This window comes from Protopterus annectens, chromosome 13.part0, assembly GCF_019279795.1.
Source record: "Protopterus annectens isolate FY-2018-M chromosome 13.part0, PAN1.0, whole genome shotgun sequence".
NCBI classification, from domain to species: Eukaryota; Metazoa; Chordata; order Ceratodontiformes; family Protopteridae; genus Protopterus; species Protopterus annectens.
In genome coordinates, this window is record NC_056747.1 from 135,707,121 (window position 1) to 135,726,031 (window position 18,911).

An 18,911-nucleotide genomic window follows, 5' to 3' on the forward strand; every position below is an offset into this window, starting at 1 on the left:
AATGGCAGAATTTAATAGCAATCTTTAATACAGTTAAACGAGCTCAGTAACAAATGCCTCTATATACAACAATCCCAGTGCAGTGTCCCAGTCCTGCAGAAATTGTTAGTTTACTGACATTTAAAACCCAACATTCAATATATAATCAGCAATGAGTGTTCATGAGGGACAATAAACTATCTTTGGTCAACATTGGCCAGATGTAGGACATATTACTCAGTCTTGTTCTTTCCTCTGAGCCACCCTGTTTTTCCTAGTCATCTTCAACCTATATATATATTACCCACAGTTTCCACTACAGGCGAAGGCCACATGCTCCATCTTTTCTACTTCCACATCCTGTAACTATGAGACCTGTTGTAGTCTGACTACTGCTGACACTGCACTGGTGAACAATTACATGTCATCTGAAAAAATATATATATTTTCAAAGCTGCCAGAAAAGTTAACTCGTACCTTATGTTTGTCTTTTACACTCCTTTATAACAGCTGAAAAATCATTGTTGATAAAAACAGGTTGACCTTTAACAGTATAACTTTTCCTGGTTGCTACAACTGCCAAAACATCTATTCTTTCTTGTACCATGAGACAAATGGCTGCAGTGTAATCCTTAGTTCCCAAATTTCCTCTCAGCCAATGTTGTGTTTTCTCAATGCACAATATCCTTTATGTAGGCCTCGTCCACAGCTCAGTTTCCATTTAAACAAAGTTGTGACAACCGCCAGTACTTTCTTCTTCCAAAATTTCACTCAGCCTCAGATTTCTTCTCACCTCAAAGAAGATCAACTAGGCAATTAAGGAGGAAAGTATCACCTAGGATGTGCAGCAGCAAACCCTCACCCACGTTTGTCCCTACCATGGTCATCATTATTCGCAACAAAATGTCAAGCGCACCTACTCAAACTAAAATTAATTGCAGCAAAATTGCCTAATATAACAAATTCCAAATACTGAAAGAAACACAACAGAAGATGATTTTCTCTTAAGCAATATAAATGTAACATAGGCACATCCTACTCAGTTATCATACAAACTGTTGTATATTTCTTTTTTTTCCATAAGCGGAGGTGGAAACAAAACATATCCAGAATCTAGTAGACACATATTAGCAAAGTCTAATTAGTCACTATGGTAATAGTTTGAGAGAGCTTGTCATGATGTTTTGCTGTTATGTCTTTGTATTTTCGTGGCTTGTGATGTGGAGCCACGTGTTATATACTGTAACACTTGGCTGGGCCTCACAAGCCAACCACGTGTTACAGCATGTAAGGGGAGCTGCTGCTCCACTAAACCTCCACTAGCAGCAAAATCAACTATTAGTGAAACAAATTACACTGGAGGGGCAGGATTCTCCTTTACATGTCGTTATGGTATCACTACACAAATAAGTAACAAATTACAATGGCTGGGGGATTTGTGGATCATTAGACCTACCCCCCCCCCCACACACACACACACACATGCAGAGTGTAGTTAAGATAGTACACCAATGAGTGGAGTGTACACATATTACAGTGGTGGGGGAGTTGCATGCAGTTATGGTAGCACTACACCAATGAGTGCATACGTTACAGTGGTGGGGTAGTTGCATGCAATTATGTTAGCAGTACACCAATGAGTCCACACATGTTACAGTAGTGGGGAAGTTGCATGCACTTATGGTAGCAGTACACCTATGAGTGTACAGATATTACAGTGGTGAGGGAGTTGCATGCAGTTATGGTAGCAGTACACCAATGAGTGCACACATATTACAGTGGTGGGGGAGTTGCATGCAGTTATGGTAGCAGTGCACCAATGAGTGCACGCATATTACAGTGGCGGGGGAGCTGCATGCAGTTATGGTAGCAGTACACCAATGAGTGCACATATATTACAGTGGTGAGGGAGTTGCATGCAGTTATGGTATCAGTACACAATGAGTGCACACGTATTACAGTGGTGTGTAAGTTGCATGCACTTATGGTAGCAGTACACCAATGAGTGCACATGTATTACAGTCGTGGGGGAGTTGCATGCAATTATGGTATCAGTACACCAATGAGTGCACACATATTACAGTGGTGGGGGAGTTGCATGCACTTATGGTAGCAGTACATCAATGAGTGCACACGTATTACAGTGGTGGGGGAGTTGCATGCACTTATGGTAGCAGTACACCAATGAGTGCACGCATATTAAAGTGGTGGGGGAGTTGCATGCAGTTATGGTATCAGTATACTAATAAGTACAAATACCCTCCTTTTCTTAGAAGTTATATAAATATTTGATATATCTGATATACTTCATCCACCTTTTTATGTACTGTAATAGTTTTGTTTAAATATGATACAAGCTTTACTACTGTTCAACGTGTACTCTTGCGCACAGGTTGTGACTGAAAAAGGTCAGTAGACTAGTCCACCTACCCAGTAAGCAAACTGTAAAATAAAATAAAAAAAAGTAAATATAAACATGCATGTACAACATGCACAGCCAAACCTTTCAAATACTTTGTTATGCACTTCACTAGCTGTTAAATTTAAAGGCAATGTGGTATTGTGCAGCTCTTTCAATGTATTGACATCATCAACCTTACAACATTTTAACTGCTCTGCATAACTGACTTGCCTAAAGCCTTTAAGTTATGCATAATGTCTTCAACTTCAACAGCTACAACTGCAGGCAGGAACCTTTTGATTACTATTTTACTTTCATTATCAAAACCAGGCCAAGACTTAACTACATGACCTATTTCAGTCTCCATCTCATCACAAGTAACTGGTTCATACTCAGTGTTAGGGCCAACATTATAGTATTCACACAGCCTTCCTACCTCTGTACCTAAAACTGCTTATAAAAAACAGCATTAATCCTACATTTTTGTTAAAACTCAAGGTCAAAATCTTCATGCCTGGAGATGTAACTGCTGACACTGAAGACATTATGCATAACTTAAAGACTTTATGCATGTCAGTTAAACTCGAAATTCATATGGTCGAGACCATATGATCAAGTTTCCGAATACTCAAAATAAAAGAAAAGATCCTGACCCCTCACCCCCCTCCACAAATTATTTATATATATCAACTCCAAGATCGCACTACAGTGGGGGGAAAGGGTAAATTCCCTTAATGTGATGTTAATTTGCATTCATTCCTTACTGATAGATATTGGTTCCATCCTCGGAACCGAGTCAGCCTTGTAACAAGCTCATGCCAGCCAAAAAACTCTCAAGCAAATTTTACCCATAGTGCCCCTCTTCCTGTTACCTCAGATCTCATTTACCATGTAGCCATAAAGCCATGTCAATCCATCACTCAGCTAAGTACTTTACATTTTCCACTTATTTTGTGTTTAAAACTTTTTCTCTTGCTAATCTAATACCTTTAACTTATTTACTTGTTTATGGTTAATGCTCTGCTGTTGGTCTACTGTCTCTCTTACCTACTAGGTAATTCTTAAGTACCATTGCTGGTACAAGCCCTTCTGTTCCTTTCTCTTTACCTTACCCTTGAGGTATTTTTAATACCATTGTTGGTATCCCCCTTTCCTTTTCCCTTTCTTTCTAAAATTCCTTGGGATCTCTATAAACTAGGAGAAATCCAGGCTAACTCCTTCTCAAACCTTGGAATTTATAGGAGCAACCTTCAATACCCAGTCTTGCCTGGTCTCCCTCCCAGACCACAGACTGGAAAGGCTAAGATCCCAACTCTGGGTGATACTCTGTCAGGACCAAGTCTCATCTCGGGCAGTCCTTTAACTTCTGGGTTCAATGGCGCCATCAATTACAATAGTTCCCCTAGCAAGGCTGCACATGAGACTTCTACAATGGCTTCTACTGACATACTGGTATCCTTTGCATCATCCTATATCCTTTCAAAACAAATCGATGCAAACAAGATCTAATTTGGTGGATGAAGCCAGAGAAAGAATTATAGAGTCGCCCTTTCTCCCCATCTCAACCCAAAGCCACAGTGACTACAGATGCTTCCCTGATGGGGGGGGTGGCTTTTTCAGGGAAAGACGGTCCAAGGCATGTGGTCAAACATAGAGGCCACTCTGCATATCAGTGTTATAGAACTGAGGGCAGTGCTTCTAGCGTTGCAAGCATTTCACTCTGTCCTTCCATCAGGAATGATTGCCATACAGTCTGACAACATGTCAGTAGTCTGGTACATCAAAAAACATGGGGGAACCAAGTCCTACCCGTTGTGTCAAGAGGCCATGAGAATGTGGCAATGAGCGATAGCTTCCAACCATTTCCTGATTGCAATGCATATTCCTGGGAGTTCCAACGTAATTGCAGACAAACTGAGCAGATGTATCCTACTGCCTCACAAGTGGTCCCTCAATCCAATTATTGTGGTGAAGATTTTCAGCCGATGGGGCCAGCCTTGCTGTGATCTATTCACCTCCCCAGCAAATCACAAATGCAGCAGCTAATTTGCCTTAATTCCCCCCCACAGGGGTAGACGCACTGATACACAATTGGCCCAAGGAACTTCTGTATGCTTTCCCTCCCTTTCCCCTGATTCCCCAATTCTGAAAGAAAGCCCCTTGGCTGAAAAGCAGAGTGTTCCTCATTGCTCCTTACTGGCCAAGACAATTTTGGTTTCCCTTCCTTTGGCCTCACCTAGTATATCAACCATGGATTTTGGATCCAACTCCAGAACTGATCTCGCATTCGCAAGGGTTGACTCATCCGAACATCTCCAGTCTCAAGCTGACAGCTTGGTTTCTCCACTTCCAGTAATCGCCAGGCAGAATAACCTTACCTCCCCCAGTGCATAATATCCTTTTGGCTTCACATAAACCATCCACCAGGAAAATCTATCTCAGCAAGTGGAAGAGGTTCCTTATTTGTTCCCGACAAAGACAACTAGACCCTTGCTCAGCTCCTGTTAGTGTGGTTTTGGATTATCTGTCAAGTCTTCTTCATTCAGGAGCAGCAACCTCAACTAATCAACTACATTTAGCTGCTATCTCAAACTTCCATAATGGATTCCAAGACTCAGCATTAATCTCCCATATTCTCTGCAAAGCAAAACCTTCTTGAAAGGGGACTCGCATATCAGACCACCCTTCACAGAACCAACTGAACCTTGGAGTTTAACACTAATACTACAGTCCCTGACTCGATGACCTTTCAAACCTGCTTCCATTTGTGATTTAAAGTTCCTGTCCTGGAAATCACTATTTTTAGTAGCCATCACATCAGCCAGACGCATTTCTGAGCTTCAGGCCTTGTGCATAAAACACCCTTACATGGTTTTTCATAAGGGCAGAGTATCGCTCTGGACTAACCCTTCCTTTATGCCCAAAGTTATTTCAGAATTGACAATTAACCAAACAATTGACCTACCAGCCTTTTTTCCCCCAACTACTCAAATAAAGGACAATACTGTCTTCATTTGCTGGATGTGCATAGACAATTATGTTTTTATCTGGACAGAACTACATCAGTACATAAAACAGACCAGTTATTTGTGTCCTATTCTGGCCCGAAATTGGGAAACTCTGTCTCAAAAGTGACCTTATCCAAGGTCTACTAGGTCAGTGACGACTTGTGTTGCCTTTCATTCAAAGGCTTCACTGGATGATATTTGTGCAGCTGTGACTTGGGCTACCCCTCATTCCTTTATCACTCATTACAAATTGGATCTGGTCTCCAGGGGGAGAGCATCCTTTGGTTCATTGGTACTCAGAAACATACATCCATAAGGGCATCCCAGGACTAAATGTAGCTAGGGACTCTGTCCCATCAGTAAGCAATGAATGAAGATTAACAACATCAGATAAAGAAATTATGATGTCCTTCTATTCCTATGTCACAGTATTTTGAATATGGGTTTACCCTTCTAGTCTCGCATACATACGGCCAGTATTCAAAAGCTTTCGGTTCCTCCTAGGTGCAAGAGATGTCAGCTCCAGGTGAGAGTACATGGGCCATAAAAGTGATGTCAGCACACACCAGCCCAGAGAACTTTCCAGCTGCAAGTCGTAATCCAGGTGTTCCTGCTTCACTGACGACCGATTCAAGTTTCAAGCTAAGTAGCCCGTTGGGGACCTTTTCAGTTCTTCCCTTTGTATTACTGCCTTTTCATGTCATCCAGAAAGGGTAAATGTCAGTGCGGCTGTCAGATCCCTCATAAAGACACCCATGATAAGTATTTGTTATGCCTCGTATGGTTGCACAATTATAAGGCCTGCTGTATTTTCCAGGCGTTCGTTCCGATAACGTTGCGCAGTCATCTGCATGCGCTCAATTTGTACTTAGAGAACTAACGACAAAAAACTTGCATTGCATGTGGAGGGCTCATCGGATGTCACCTCTGAACGTCCAAAAAAGAAGGCCAGATCTTTATGGGCTGTTACAATTGCTGAGCCTCTTCCGGTCAATCCACAGCCTGTGGCTGACATCGGCCTGGCCTTAGGATCTGGCTCCAGATCCACTGCACTGGATGTCAAGGGTACCTCTGAGGAAGCCATATTACTGGTGAGCAAGAGCACATCTGCAGAGGCTATTCCGACAACTGTTTCGGACACCATGGGGGAACCAGCATGTTCAGGGGAACCATCTGATTCCTTGCTTCAGACCTTGATGCCTGCTCCTAAACAGACGTCCGTTGGGACTCTCAAGAGGAAAGAAAAAAAGCAAGCATATTTTTCAGCCAGCAGAAAAGTATTCCAGACTGGCAGGTTTTTAGCCCAAAGCCTTTTCTCAGCTTTCATGGCTCTGAGGCCTACGCCAGCTACTTCTGCTCAGGAACCTTCTCCTCCTCCCTTAGACCTAGGCCTCAACCGGCAGAGACACTTAACAGGGAAGAGGACATCTGTTCAGATTCTTCAGATGATTCTCTCTCTTATAATTCACAACTATCTTCTCCCGTGGGTTATGGATCCCCAGAGGAAGAATCTGTAGACCCAGATTCCCCTGTTGAAGACTTGACCTTCTCTGAAACTATTTTTAAAATGAAGTAACACTTCAAATGAGAATCCATAGACATGTCTGAAATACAAAAGAGGTACTATGACCTCATTCAGATGCAAATACCAAGCCCTTCAGCCATTCCTCCTATACTGCCTGCCTTCTTAGATTCTTTTCCCACTGCATCTCTCAATCCAGACTCACAACCCCCTGCTACTCGTAGAGCAGACAGATTGTAAGTCCCAGACTCGGCTAAGCATTTGATTAACTGCCCTCCAGCAGATCCAGCTACCATATCTGTCTCCACAGATAAAGCTTCCAAACTCTTGCCTACCACCACCATCTTTCCTGCTGACAAAGGCAGGAAAACTATGGAAAGGATAGGCAAAATGATTTACACCTCTTCCACTTCGGCATTTAGAGCTACTAATTACCAGACTCATTTGGCAAAGTACGCCCTGTCTCTCCTAGACAAAGCCACCAAACTGTTGGCAGAAATGCCAGACTCCTCAGCCAAATCAGCTATGTCTTCTCTAGTGTCCATTACGTCCCAAGTCACCAGACATTCTACAAAATGTAGCTACGATGCTGCAGAATCCTCAGCAAGGTCAGCAGCTTCAGCTTCTGCATTTTGCAGATACTCCCGGCTGCGCTTGCAACCACTCCCAGACGACTTTAAGGCTAAGTTCAATGATGCACCACCTGACAATGCAGCCTTTGGCTCTAAAGTAGCAGATCTTTTCAAATCCCTGCAACAAAAGGGAAAAGAGATGCAAGATCTTAAACACCTGCTAGTTTCTTCTATACCTAAATTCTACAGGAACTATCCTGCGAAAACACAGTTCATCAGGAGACACTCCAATCCTGCTCCTCAATCTAGACACAGGCAAGCAATAAAGAAAAATCCTTCAGCTAGAGCACCTTCCTCCTCTAGTTAAAGGACGCCCTTTCAGGACAGGGCAGGTAGCGTCTGACTACCTACCACTCCTGCCTCCCCCACCAGCTGCCTCCATCCCACTGTCTGCTCGTCTTTCCCACTGCCTCCCTCTTTGGAATCAGATCACTTCAGACAAGTGGGTCCACACCATCCTCCAAGAAGGTTATTTCCTCTCTTGGATACCCTCCCCAGTAAATCTAGGCAAGCCACGACCTCCTGCTCACCAACTGACCTTCCTGCTACCTGTACTGCAGTCCCTTTTAAACCAGGGCACTACAGAAAGAATTTTTCCCTCCCAATTCAGAAAAGGGTTCTACTAAAGGATTTTCCTAGTTCCCAGAAAAGAATGGCCATGGAGACCCATCTTAGACCTGTCAAGGCTCAATACTTTCTTAAAGGTGCCAACTTTCAAAATGCTGACCCTGCCAACTTTATTTCCTCTTATTATTGGCAAAGGCTTCCTAGCTGCACTAGACATTAAAGATGCCTACTTACACATCCCCATAAGACCGACACACAGGAAATACTTAAGATTCTTTGTGGGTTCCTCACACTGGCAGTTCACTGCCTTGCCGTTTGGACTTTCTACTGCACCCAGAGTCTTCACCAAATGCCTGGCTCCAGTAATAGCTTTTTGCAGGACAAAAGGGATGCAAATATTCCCATACCTGGATGACATGCTTTTACAGGCTGCCAGCCACAAAACTCTCCTAACCCACATCCAGTTCATAGTGTGTCTCCTTCAGACTCTTTTGTTCCAAATAAACTTCCCAAAGTCCAACCTCACACCGACCCAAAACATTGTGTTCTTAGGGTGCAGAATCTGCACAGACTTGATGGAGGCATACCTGCTCCCAGCAAAGGTGAGTTCTCTTACAGAGCACCTGCAACAGATTCTACTCTCCCCTCATCTGACTGCAAGGCAGTACCTCAAGCTGCTGGATTACATGGCAGCTACCATCCCCATGCTACCCCTTGCTCAATTACACATGAGAAAACTACAGTGGTACATATGGTCTGTCTGGAAACAGCAGAATCACCCACTGGAACACATTGTGCCTTTGCTTCCATGCTTAAAGCAAGAGAACTTCTGGTGGCTCGCCCAGGTGAAGCTCAATCCATGACTTCCCCTCCATCCACCTCAACCTTCTCAGGTCATGCATACGGATGCCTCATACCTGGGGTGGGGGGGCCACACTTGGCCAATGAAAAGTTCAAGGCCAGTGGACATACAGGCAGAAAACAGAACACATCAATGCCAGAGAAATGAGGGTGATCCTCCTAGCTCTTCAGGCATTGACTACTTTCCTTCAGAAGGGATCCCTCCTAATATACCAGACCTACTCGGCAGACTTAGCCTAGTACCAACCTATGAACCTATCGGCCCAAGGGCCTATGTAAGCCTTGCCAGCAAGGTACCATAGCTTACGCTACCCAAGAAAGTTATTTTTCTGTGCCACTGTCCAGTAGAGACACAGAAGTGACCCCTGGGGTGTATTCCCTATTTCCCATCCACTCATCAAGATTCTTCTTAAAGAGTGCTAATGAAGAACTTTGCTTGACATAGATGGGTAGCTTGTTCCAGAGTATAGGAAGTCTCTGGGACAGGAATCTATCCCTCCAGCATGTCCTGTTTATTATGGTGACAAAGTTTAGGTCCCTGGAGCGTGTAGCTTGGAGGGATTGGGATTTCTTTAGGTGTAGCATGTCCAACAGCTCCGAGTTTGACATAGATTTATATGTTAGACAGAGATCACCTCAGAGTAGGCGATATGCTATGGAGTAAAGCTGGAGTTTTTTGAGGCAGTCAGTGTAGGGCATTTGTCTGAGGCCAGTAATCCTCTTTGTGAGGTACTTCTGTGGCCTTTCCAGCTGCTGCAGATGTCTTGTGAGGTACATTCCAAAAGTGGCGTTGTACTCTATAATGGGTCTAATGAGTGACAAGTAGAGGGGAGCAATGACCTCTTTTTTCCTGGATGAGAACCCTTTTATGATGAGGTGTGCCACATAGAAGGACTTCCTGACTACTGTGGCGATGTGACTGTCAAAGGAGAGACTACTGCCCACCTGGGTCCCAAGGTCTCTTATCACGCATTCAGTGTTAAGTAGATTGCTGCCTATGTGGTAGTTCATGGGTACAGAGTTTTTACCAAAGGGGATGACACCGCACTTTTTGGCATTGAGCTTGAGGCCATGGCTCTGACACCAGGCATCTGTCTCAGTGAGGCCCTTCTGTAGGATGTCCACATCATTTGGGGACTTGACTATGGCTCCTAGTTTGCAGTCATCTGCAAACTTCATCTGCCAGAGGCCTTCTGTGTTAGCCTGTACTTCAGAGAAGTAGATACCAAACAGGAGAGGTCCCAGGATGGAACCCTGTGGCACTCCACTTGTCACTGCCTTGAGGTCAGATTTGGAGTCTGCAACTTTTACAGCGTGGGTTCTGTCAGTGAGCCAGTTGGCAACCCATCTTGTGACATAGGGATTTATACCTAGTTTAGTGAGTTTAGCTATAATTCCAGAATGGGGGATGGTGTCAAAAGCCTTGGCGAGGTCAAGATAGGCTGTGTGAACCATCTTACCCTCATCCATGGCTTTGGTGACTGCTCAAAGAAGTCGATCAGGTTCAGGAGGCATGATCTGCCTTTCACAAACCCGAACTGGGTGGGATCCAGAGTTTGGAGGTTACCAATGTCTTTGTTTATGAGTTGTAACTTGCTACACTTCCCAGGGAATTACCCTGAAAGCAGCACACATTCCCTCTCTCTAAAAATCCCAAGCAGATTTCTTGAGCAGAACCAGCACAAACAATCACAAATGAATGCTCCACAGGGACATCTTCCTGGACATGGTCCACAGATGGGGTATACCACAGATAGACCTGTTTGCCTCCACCAACAACAGGCAACTTCCTGGATACTCTACCAGGACACCAGACCCAAAGGCACTGGCAACAGATGACTTCACTTTTTCATGGAAGGGAAATACCTTTTTGCATGCCCCCTCATTCAGAGGGTCCTGCTAAAGCTTCAGCAGGACAATCCAAAAATCTTGTTGGTGACTCCCTACTGGCCCCAACAGCATTGGTTCCCCTTATTTTTCCAGTTGTCCAAGGACAATCACCACAAGTTACCCCAAGGTGTGGACCTTCTTGCACAGTGCAAGGGATCTTTAATCCACCCACAGCGGCAGCTGTTACACCTGACCCTGTGGCGGAGAGGCTTCTGATCCCATACAGACAGCTTTACAATGAGGACATGCTCAATGTCCTGCAGGAGGCCAGGAAACCTAACACTAGAAAATCTTACCTGTCTAAATGGAAAAGGTTTATTTCTTAGTGTCAAAATAAGCAGCTGGATCCACTTACCAGCGACATCCCCTTAGTGCTGTCTTATTTATGTGAGTTACTTTGGACCGGCCTGGCCTACTCATCTGTTAAGGCACACCTGCCTGCCATCTCTGCATGCCTACATAGATCCCTCCTTGGCATCAAGGCTACCTTCAAAACTTTTCCTCAAAGGGGTCCTACATTTCAGACCTCCCCCCCGGAAACCTACACCTCCTCCTTGGGATCTCAACTATGTGCTGGAGAAACTTACACTGCCATCCTTTGAGCCTGCTGATCAAGCTTCTCTAAAGCTCTGCACCTGGAAGACAGTCCTTCTAGTAGCCATCACTTCTGCCAGGAGGGTAGCTGCAGGCACTAATGGCTACCCCTCCTTTTCTTGCCTTTCATAAAGACAGGGTTACCCTCAGGACAAATCCATCCTTCATGCCAAAGGTAGTCAATGGCCATCCACTTACCTCTTTTCTATCCAAACCCACAAGGGAGAAGTGAAATAATACTTCATTTCCTGGATGTCCACAGACAAAATTAGGTTCTACCTCCACAACACTAAGTCTATCAGAAAGACTGACCAGCTTTTCATATCCTTCCACCCTAGAGCTCTATGGAAGGCTGTGTCCAGACAGACTATTTCTACCTGAATTTCAAAGGCCATTACCTTCTGTTACCAACTCCATGGTAAATCACTTCAGGGTACAGTAAAAGCCCACTCCACTAGAGCCATGGCATCCTCAGGGGCTTTCTTCAAGGGCCTGGACATCTCCTCTATCCTGGAGGCAGCCACCTGGTCTTCAGTTCACACCTTCACCAAACATTACAAACTAGACCACATCTTTAGGTCCAGGGCAGGGTTCACTAGGGCTATCCTACACAGGTTCCTGGAATCTACTTCCATTCCATCCACCCCTTCTCAGTGAGCTTTGGCACTCACCCATATGCAGAATACTGCAACATAGGAATAGAAGGACATAGAAAAGTTGTGTAAAAACTTACCATAACCATAGAGGTCCTTCTCTTCCATATTGCAGTATTCCTACCCTCCCTCCTTCCCTGCTTATCAGTTATGTTTCCCTCTCTGGATGGCAATGACTTAGCTTTGCCCTTTTAGGACTGGCTCCAACTGGGGTCTTCAGTTCTGAGGGCTGGTGCGTGCCGTCACTTCTATGGCCCACGTACTCTCGCCTGGAGCTGACATCTTGCGTAACTAGGAGGGACTAAAAGCTTTTGAATACTGTCCATACATACATGAGACTAGAAGGGTAAACCAATATGCAGAATACTGCAACATGGAAGAGAAGGACATCTATGGTTATGGTAAGTTTTTACACAGCTTTTCTTTCTTACCATAATGATCCATCTGCGTTGTTCATCTTCATTCATTCATTATGCCCCACCCTCCTTCCCCCTCCAAGGGACTCCTGGAGGATCGGATTTGGTCCAAATCCCACATTAGGGTTTCTGCTCAGAAAAAGCCTCTGCTTTATCATGGGCAAACTCGATCTGAGATAACAGGGAGAGGGGCACTATGGATAAAGCTTAGCTCAAGAGTTTTTTTGGCTGGCACGTGCTTGTTACAAGGATGACTTGGTTCCGAAAGATGAAACCGACACCCATCAGTAATGAATGACTGAAAATGAACAACACAGATGGAACGTTATGATAAGAACACAACTTCTTTTTCCCACTGTACAACGATCTACAAAGAACTACTTCAAAGGGGAAATTATTCTTTTCCCAAGTGCAGTGCAATCTTGGGAGTTGATATATATAATTTGCTGGGGTGTGGAGGGTGCAGGGGTGCTTGCTCCCCTGTAAAATGTAGATTTTGCAGGGGAGTACAGGGGTGCTTCCCCTCTGCAAAAATGCAGATTTGTTTCTCTTTATTTTGGAAACTTGATCATATGGTCTGGACCAAATGAATTTCAAGCTTCTGAAAACTGAAAGTCATATAAACCAATATGTATATGTAGATATACACAGACACACAGACACACACACACACACACACACACACACACACACACACACACACACACACACACACGCACACGTGTGTGAGATATACCAACCCCAAGTTTGCACAAGGGTGGGGGAAAGCAAAAACTCTGTAAAACAGTCTACACCAGTCTCTCAGTAAGTCCAATCTTGCGGTGTTATTTCTTCAGTGAAAGCAAACCAGCTGATTCATAATTTGTCCAAAAAGATGTTTGATAAATAGCAGCAAAACCATTTAGATATAGTACCGAGGAAATGTAACAGTATAGTAATATCGGTTGTGCATGGATTAAGAATATGCCCTTTCCTTTGCTCATCTGTTGTGTGGTTTTGGAGATGATATATATAATGTTGATGGGGTGCGTCTGAATGTTAGAAGTGCATTACTGAGTGGTGCATATGAATCTCTTAGTAGTTCAGTACCCTTCCCCCTGAATGAAGCCCCCTCCAAAAAACAATTCTCCCATGCAATACAGTGTCCAGCTATTAAAATGACTAATAAAGCTGTCTTCCTGAAAAGAACACAATAACCAGCTGTCTGCCACAAGACAAACTCAGAGCAGTATTTTCACTGAACAGCAGGTCAGCTGATCAAAGGCTCTGACTTCAAATGGGGACAGCAGTTCAAATGATGTCATCATTAACTGTTATTTAAATGAATGAAATGCAAGTAAAAAATGATTTCCATATTCCTGATAAGTCTTTGGTGAAACTGTCGATGTATTTTCAGTTTGTCACTGCAGTTCCTGAATAGAAGTATATGCAGTTTGTTACTTAAAGTTGGTATATGTGCTAACTTTTGATATTTTATTGCCAGTAAATCAAATGTCATAGCTCTGAATGAGGTTACTCCACAAGGGTAAATCTTCCTTCTCCCAAAGAACAGCACTCTCAGAATTAGCTGTAATAAGTTAGATTGGTGGGTGTTTGCTGGAAAGGGTTATAGGGGGAATTATTCCAACAAAAAAAAACATACACTCTAATTCATACTAAACGGCAGTAGAACACTGAAACTTTTATTGACTTATGGCTTTTCACTCATCTTCTCAGTGGGTAAACATCTGCATAACTTGTAGGATGACATGCATCATCTGGGCTGCAGAACTTTACATCGAATTGGCTTCACATCAATGAGTGAAAAAGATGGTACAGTGGACTGAAAATCAGCTGATCGAAAAGTATCAACTTTTTCATCAAGAGAATAAGGAACAGAAGGAATCGGGGTGTATGCCCTTTCACCACTGCAGTGCGGTCTCAGAGTTGGTATATATAATTAGCAGGGGGTGTGGGGGTGCAGCTCCCCTCATTGGAACACATGGGGCTTGCCCCCTTGCAAAAAACATTGGTTTGTCTTTGATCCTTTTCAAATTGACGTTCACATTTTCGACCATTGCTAGATTGCATTTCGATGTAAGGTCATGCTCCCAGCACCTGCACAGTGACATGGAGTATAGAGATAAGGATAGGGAGAAGATGGTGCCACTTTGGTCACTGGTGGCTAACACCCCATTAATTGTGCTTCCATGAGGCATATGGTAACCGTCACATGGTATGCCTGTGCAGGCAATGCATCTGTTACCATAGGATGGTCTGGACACAAGGTTGTCAGTAATAGGCTGAGCATACCCAGATGGCACAGAACATTTCTGGTGGCCTTGGAGTTAGTCATGTAAACTATGAAGGTGCTAGGTCAGTTCTCTACACATGGTGTAGAATGTTCTGTCCTTCACATAAAAAAACATGTTTGCGATTTTTTTTTTAAACAGGCATTCTAATAGGGAATGCCAGGTCATGCTTATTAGACTCATAAGGTACAGATCAATTAATTGTTTCAGTGTTAGTGGATGAGTTTTGGAGAAAATTAGCTTTTTATGAGTTCTGCTTGACAACCTGTTCCTTGAACTATTGTGCATTGATGGAGCATAGTGAAAGCAAGCCATTCAGCAATTTAATGAAAATAAAACTGTGCGCTTAAAACTTTTCAACTGCAATATTGTTTTTCATGTAACTGCTTGTTGGAGCTTTTCTCCTCGGGTCTCCACTGAAAATGGGTCTCAAACCCAGTTGGACTAACCCAGTTAACAAACGTCAATAAATAAATAAAAATAGTTTTCTTCTGGCTTTTCCGTTTCTTCTTCATAAAGAATTAGCATGTGTCAGACAACATAATAGCTGATAATTGCAGGAAATACAATCCCGAATGCAGAGGCAGTAGCTATCAAAAATGCAGCAAGACCAGATGCATGCAGTGTGTGAGAATCAGTTTTTGTATGATCCTCATTCCTCCTGCACTGCAATGAAAATATGTGATCTTACAATCTGTGAACAAAAACATGGGATCTGTTAATTTTCAGATTGTTATACTCAAAAGTACAATCTGTTGCAACCAGTAATTGCTCACAATATACTCTGTGGCTAATAATGTAATGGCAAAGGGCTACACTGTATATTACTGAAATAAAGTATCATTTGTTGTTGTGTCTTTCGGCTTTTCCCGGTTAGGGGTCGCCACAGCAGAACTCCGGTCCACTAATGATTGGCAGTAGATTTTTACGTGCCAAGTTGCCGGCCCTGACGCACAACCTTCAATGAAGGTACGCCCATTCACACATGTCTGCACACAGAAGACGCTCTAGCTGAGAATCGAACAGGACAACGTCTTACTGTGAGGTGACAATGCTACCGCAGCACCACCAACGCAATTACTGAAATAAAGTATAATACATATCGAGAATTATTTGCAGTTCATCTGCAAGCCAGAAACTGCCTTCCCTACCAGGGATTGATATGAGAGTATAAGCAAAGAGAAAGGGAGAGAAGAATCCTAAGTAAAAGATCTGCTCTGGTAGGGTTTTAGTCAAATCTAGGACAGAAGCTGCTGTTAAAAAACGGATAATTAGTAGGGCATATAAAGTATTGCACGATAACTATAAGAATTATTCAGCTGAGGTTACAAAAGATTGGGAAGAGAGACTGGAAAATCAATTTACAGGAGAACAATGGGATGCCATATGTATGGCTCCCAAATATACAATGAAGTCCGGAAGGTTTGAGATCTTTGCTTGGAAATGTTTGCATAGGTGTTTGGTGTTTTTATACCCCAGTCAAACTTCAAACAGTTTTTTTTTTCCTCAGGTTGATAGCAAATGTTGGAGTTTTGATGGGGAAGAAAGAGGTAACTAGGAATATGTGTTCTGGAGTGTAGCGAGTTGGTAAATTTTAAAAATTCCCTACAGAGTACTCTGTCAGAAATACTCATTGAGAAAATGGCTGTAACTAAGGATATTGATTTTTTTGAGCTTGGACACAGGATCTCAATTGCTTGGCCATAGTAAGGCCTTGTTAAGTTTAATTATGTTAGCTGGCAAAAAAGCAATTATTAGAAAAGAAAAATCTAAGTCTAAACCAACTGTATTTGAAGTTTTGAATATTATAAAAGAATTGGAAGGGAGATCTTTAGAAATGGGAAGGAGCAAATTGCATAGAAATAAATGGAAACTGTGGGAGCAATACATGCAGAATAATGTTCAGGAGCAGGTGGAGTGTGGTTTAATGGAAGACAGGACTTTAACAATGTGTATAATGCTGGGTTGATGATAACTGTAAAGAAAGGCAAAATATGTCATTTATGGAAATGAAAAAAAAATAATATGGTTTGTTTTCATTTCTCTTAATGTATGTTTTCCTGTGTCTTAAGTGATAATTTAATAAAGTTGTTTAAAAAAATTCTTTGCATCTCCTGCAAAATTCAGCAACACATCTGTTGGATTTCTCCTCTTTTATACTAGATCAATTTTTGCTGCTGGATTTCTTCATCGATGCTGTGTAAAGACACTGTAAGTAGAGAAGGTCTTTTGGATGTCCAGTAAAAGCAAGCACAGAAGAAAGCATCAGAGACTGAGAGACATTTGAAGAAGACCAGCAGACAAAAATAAGTTTCTTTACAGCTAGAATGGCAGCATAAAACAGTTGCAGTCAGAGGTATCAACATTTATTCTTTCCTAAGTATTTCCTTGACCGGTTATCAAAAACAGACATCTTTCTAATTATTAAAAGTGTTGCCTTTTAACAAGATCGGTAGCATATATCTATTAAAATGCAGGAGGCACACATTGTTATAGTATGTTGAACTGCCTGTACCTCTTACTCTCTAAGGATTTTGTTGCACTTTGCTAAATGCTAAAACTTGTTAACTTGTTAAATCAGAAACAGGGAGGTGGAGCTCTTACATACGGGCGTATAGGCTAATTCTAATAAGCTAGCATCACTGATTTGCATGTCATCTTGTGCAAAGAAGTTCTAGGAAAAACAGTCTGAATATAGAGCTCACTGAAGCTACTCCACATATCCTGTGTGTTGTTTATTAAGCTTCCTGTCATGACATGATATCAGAAGTGGTAAAATAACTGCTAGAATTGGAAGGAATACAACTGCAGAAGTACAAAAACATATTTGCTTTCAAGAACCTCTGTATTTAGAACAAATGTATAATTCAGAATAAAAATATGCCTCATCTGTAACACTCTGGATTTTTTTCATTACATGGAAGCTTGGCTGAAAATTAGAAAGTTTATGTCCAAAAATGTAATTCATTTATTTCCTCTGTACTTAGATTAGCTGAAAAGTCTGAAAATGTACATTATGCTGTGGTTCAGCATTTTGCTGGGGGAAGAAGCCATGGAAGTACTTAATTCTTTTACTTTTCTTGATGAAAAAGAAAACAAAATAGCTGCACTTAGAAAATAAATCAGTAATTTTTGCCAACTATCTGTTCTTTGCAAAAATACAAGGTCCTGTGGAGACTAAAGCACCTATGTTATCGAGCTTTAAAAGCCAAAATTGTGAATTTTCTGAGATGAATAATTCCATAAAAAGAGAGAAAATAATCTGTGGCAAAAGAAGTTATGAATCAATGGGCAAGCTTTTAACAGGAACAGAAAAGACCCAATCACAAGTTCTGATGTGTGCAGAACAAGTAAGTTAAGTACTGTACAATTAAAAGCATTAACTGAAGAAAACAAGGTAAAATAGAATCCGAGTCAAATAATTATGCAACATGAAAAATAAAGGCAAGATGTGGTACAAAAAGTAATGGATATCAATGACAAAGTAATGTGGCAATGCATTGTAGAAAAGATGGAATCCAGAAACAAAAAATGTGTTCATAATATGGAAATTCAACCCTGCAGTATCTGTGTCCATAAGCATAACAGGAAGAGTTGTCCAGACTTTATTCAAGCTTGTAGGATCTGTGATAGAAAATTGACAGATCCAATGCTGTCTATTTTTGCCTGATTCAACCTTGGGGCATATTAGAACTAATCAAATTCAAACTCAGCAGCATTTTGGAAGCTATGGATCCATGGTGCTGACTCTACCCCTACCCATAATTCCTTCTGTCCTCCAAAACTAGTGCGGCCTCTCATTTGACGCTTCTAGTGGAAGGACGGTCTATGAGAGCTCTGATCTTTGCCTAGCTAGGAATTTATAAACCATTTCTGCTGTTCAATGTTTTTACATATAGCTGTTTTGTACAGTTTTCACTTATATCATCTCATTTTATTCTCCATAACAAAAAAATTTCTCAGAAGACTTTTCCTGTTTTGTTTTTACCTACCTCTGAGCAGCTGGCTTAACCTTAAAGTTTATTCTTCTTCTTTTTCTTCCTCTTTCTTGCCTTAGGGACAGTTAGTGCCTTTCTCCCTGCTGTTGTGGTTTTTAC

The 18,911-nt window shown here is 42.2% G+C and overlaps 1 protein-coding gene across 1 annotated transcript in view; it reads right to left on the minus strand.

The window, feature by feature from the left end:
* Positions 1 to 18,911, minus strand: part of TMEM38A (transmembrane protein 38A) — a 292,537-nt gene that overhangs the window by 256,595 nt on the left and 17,031 nt on the right. The window lies entirely within an intron of this gene.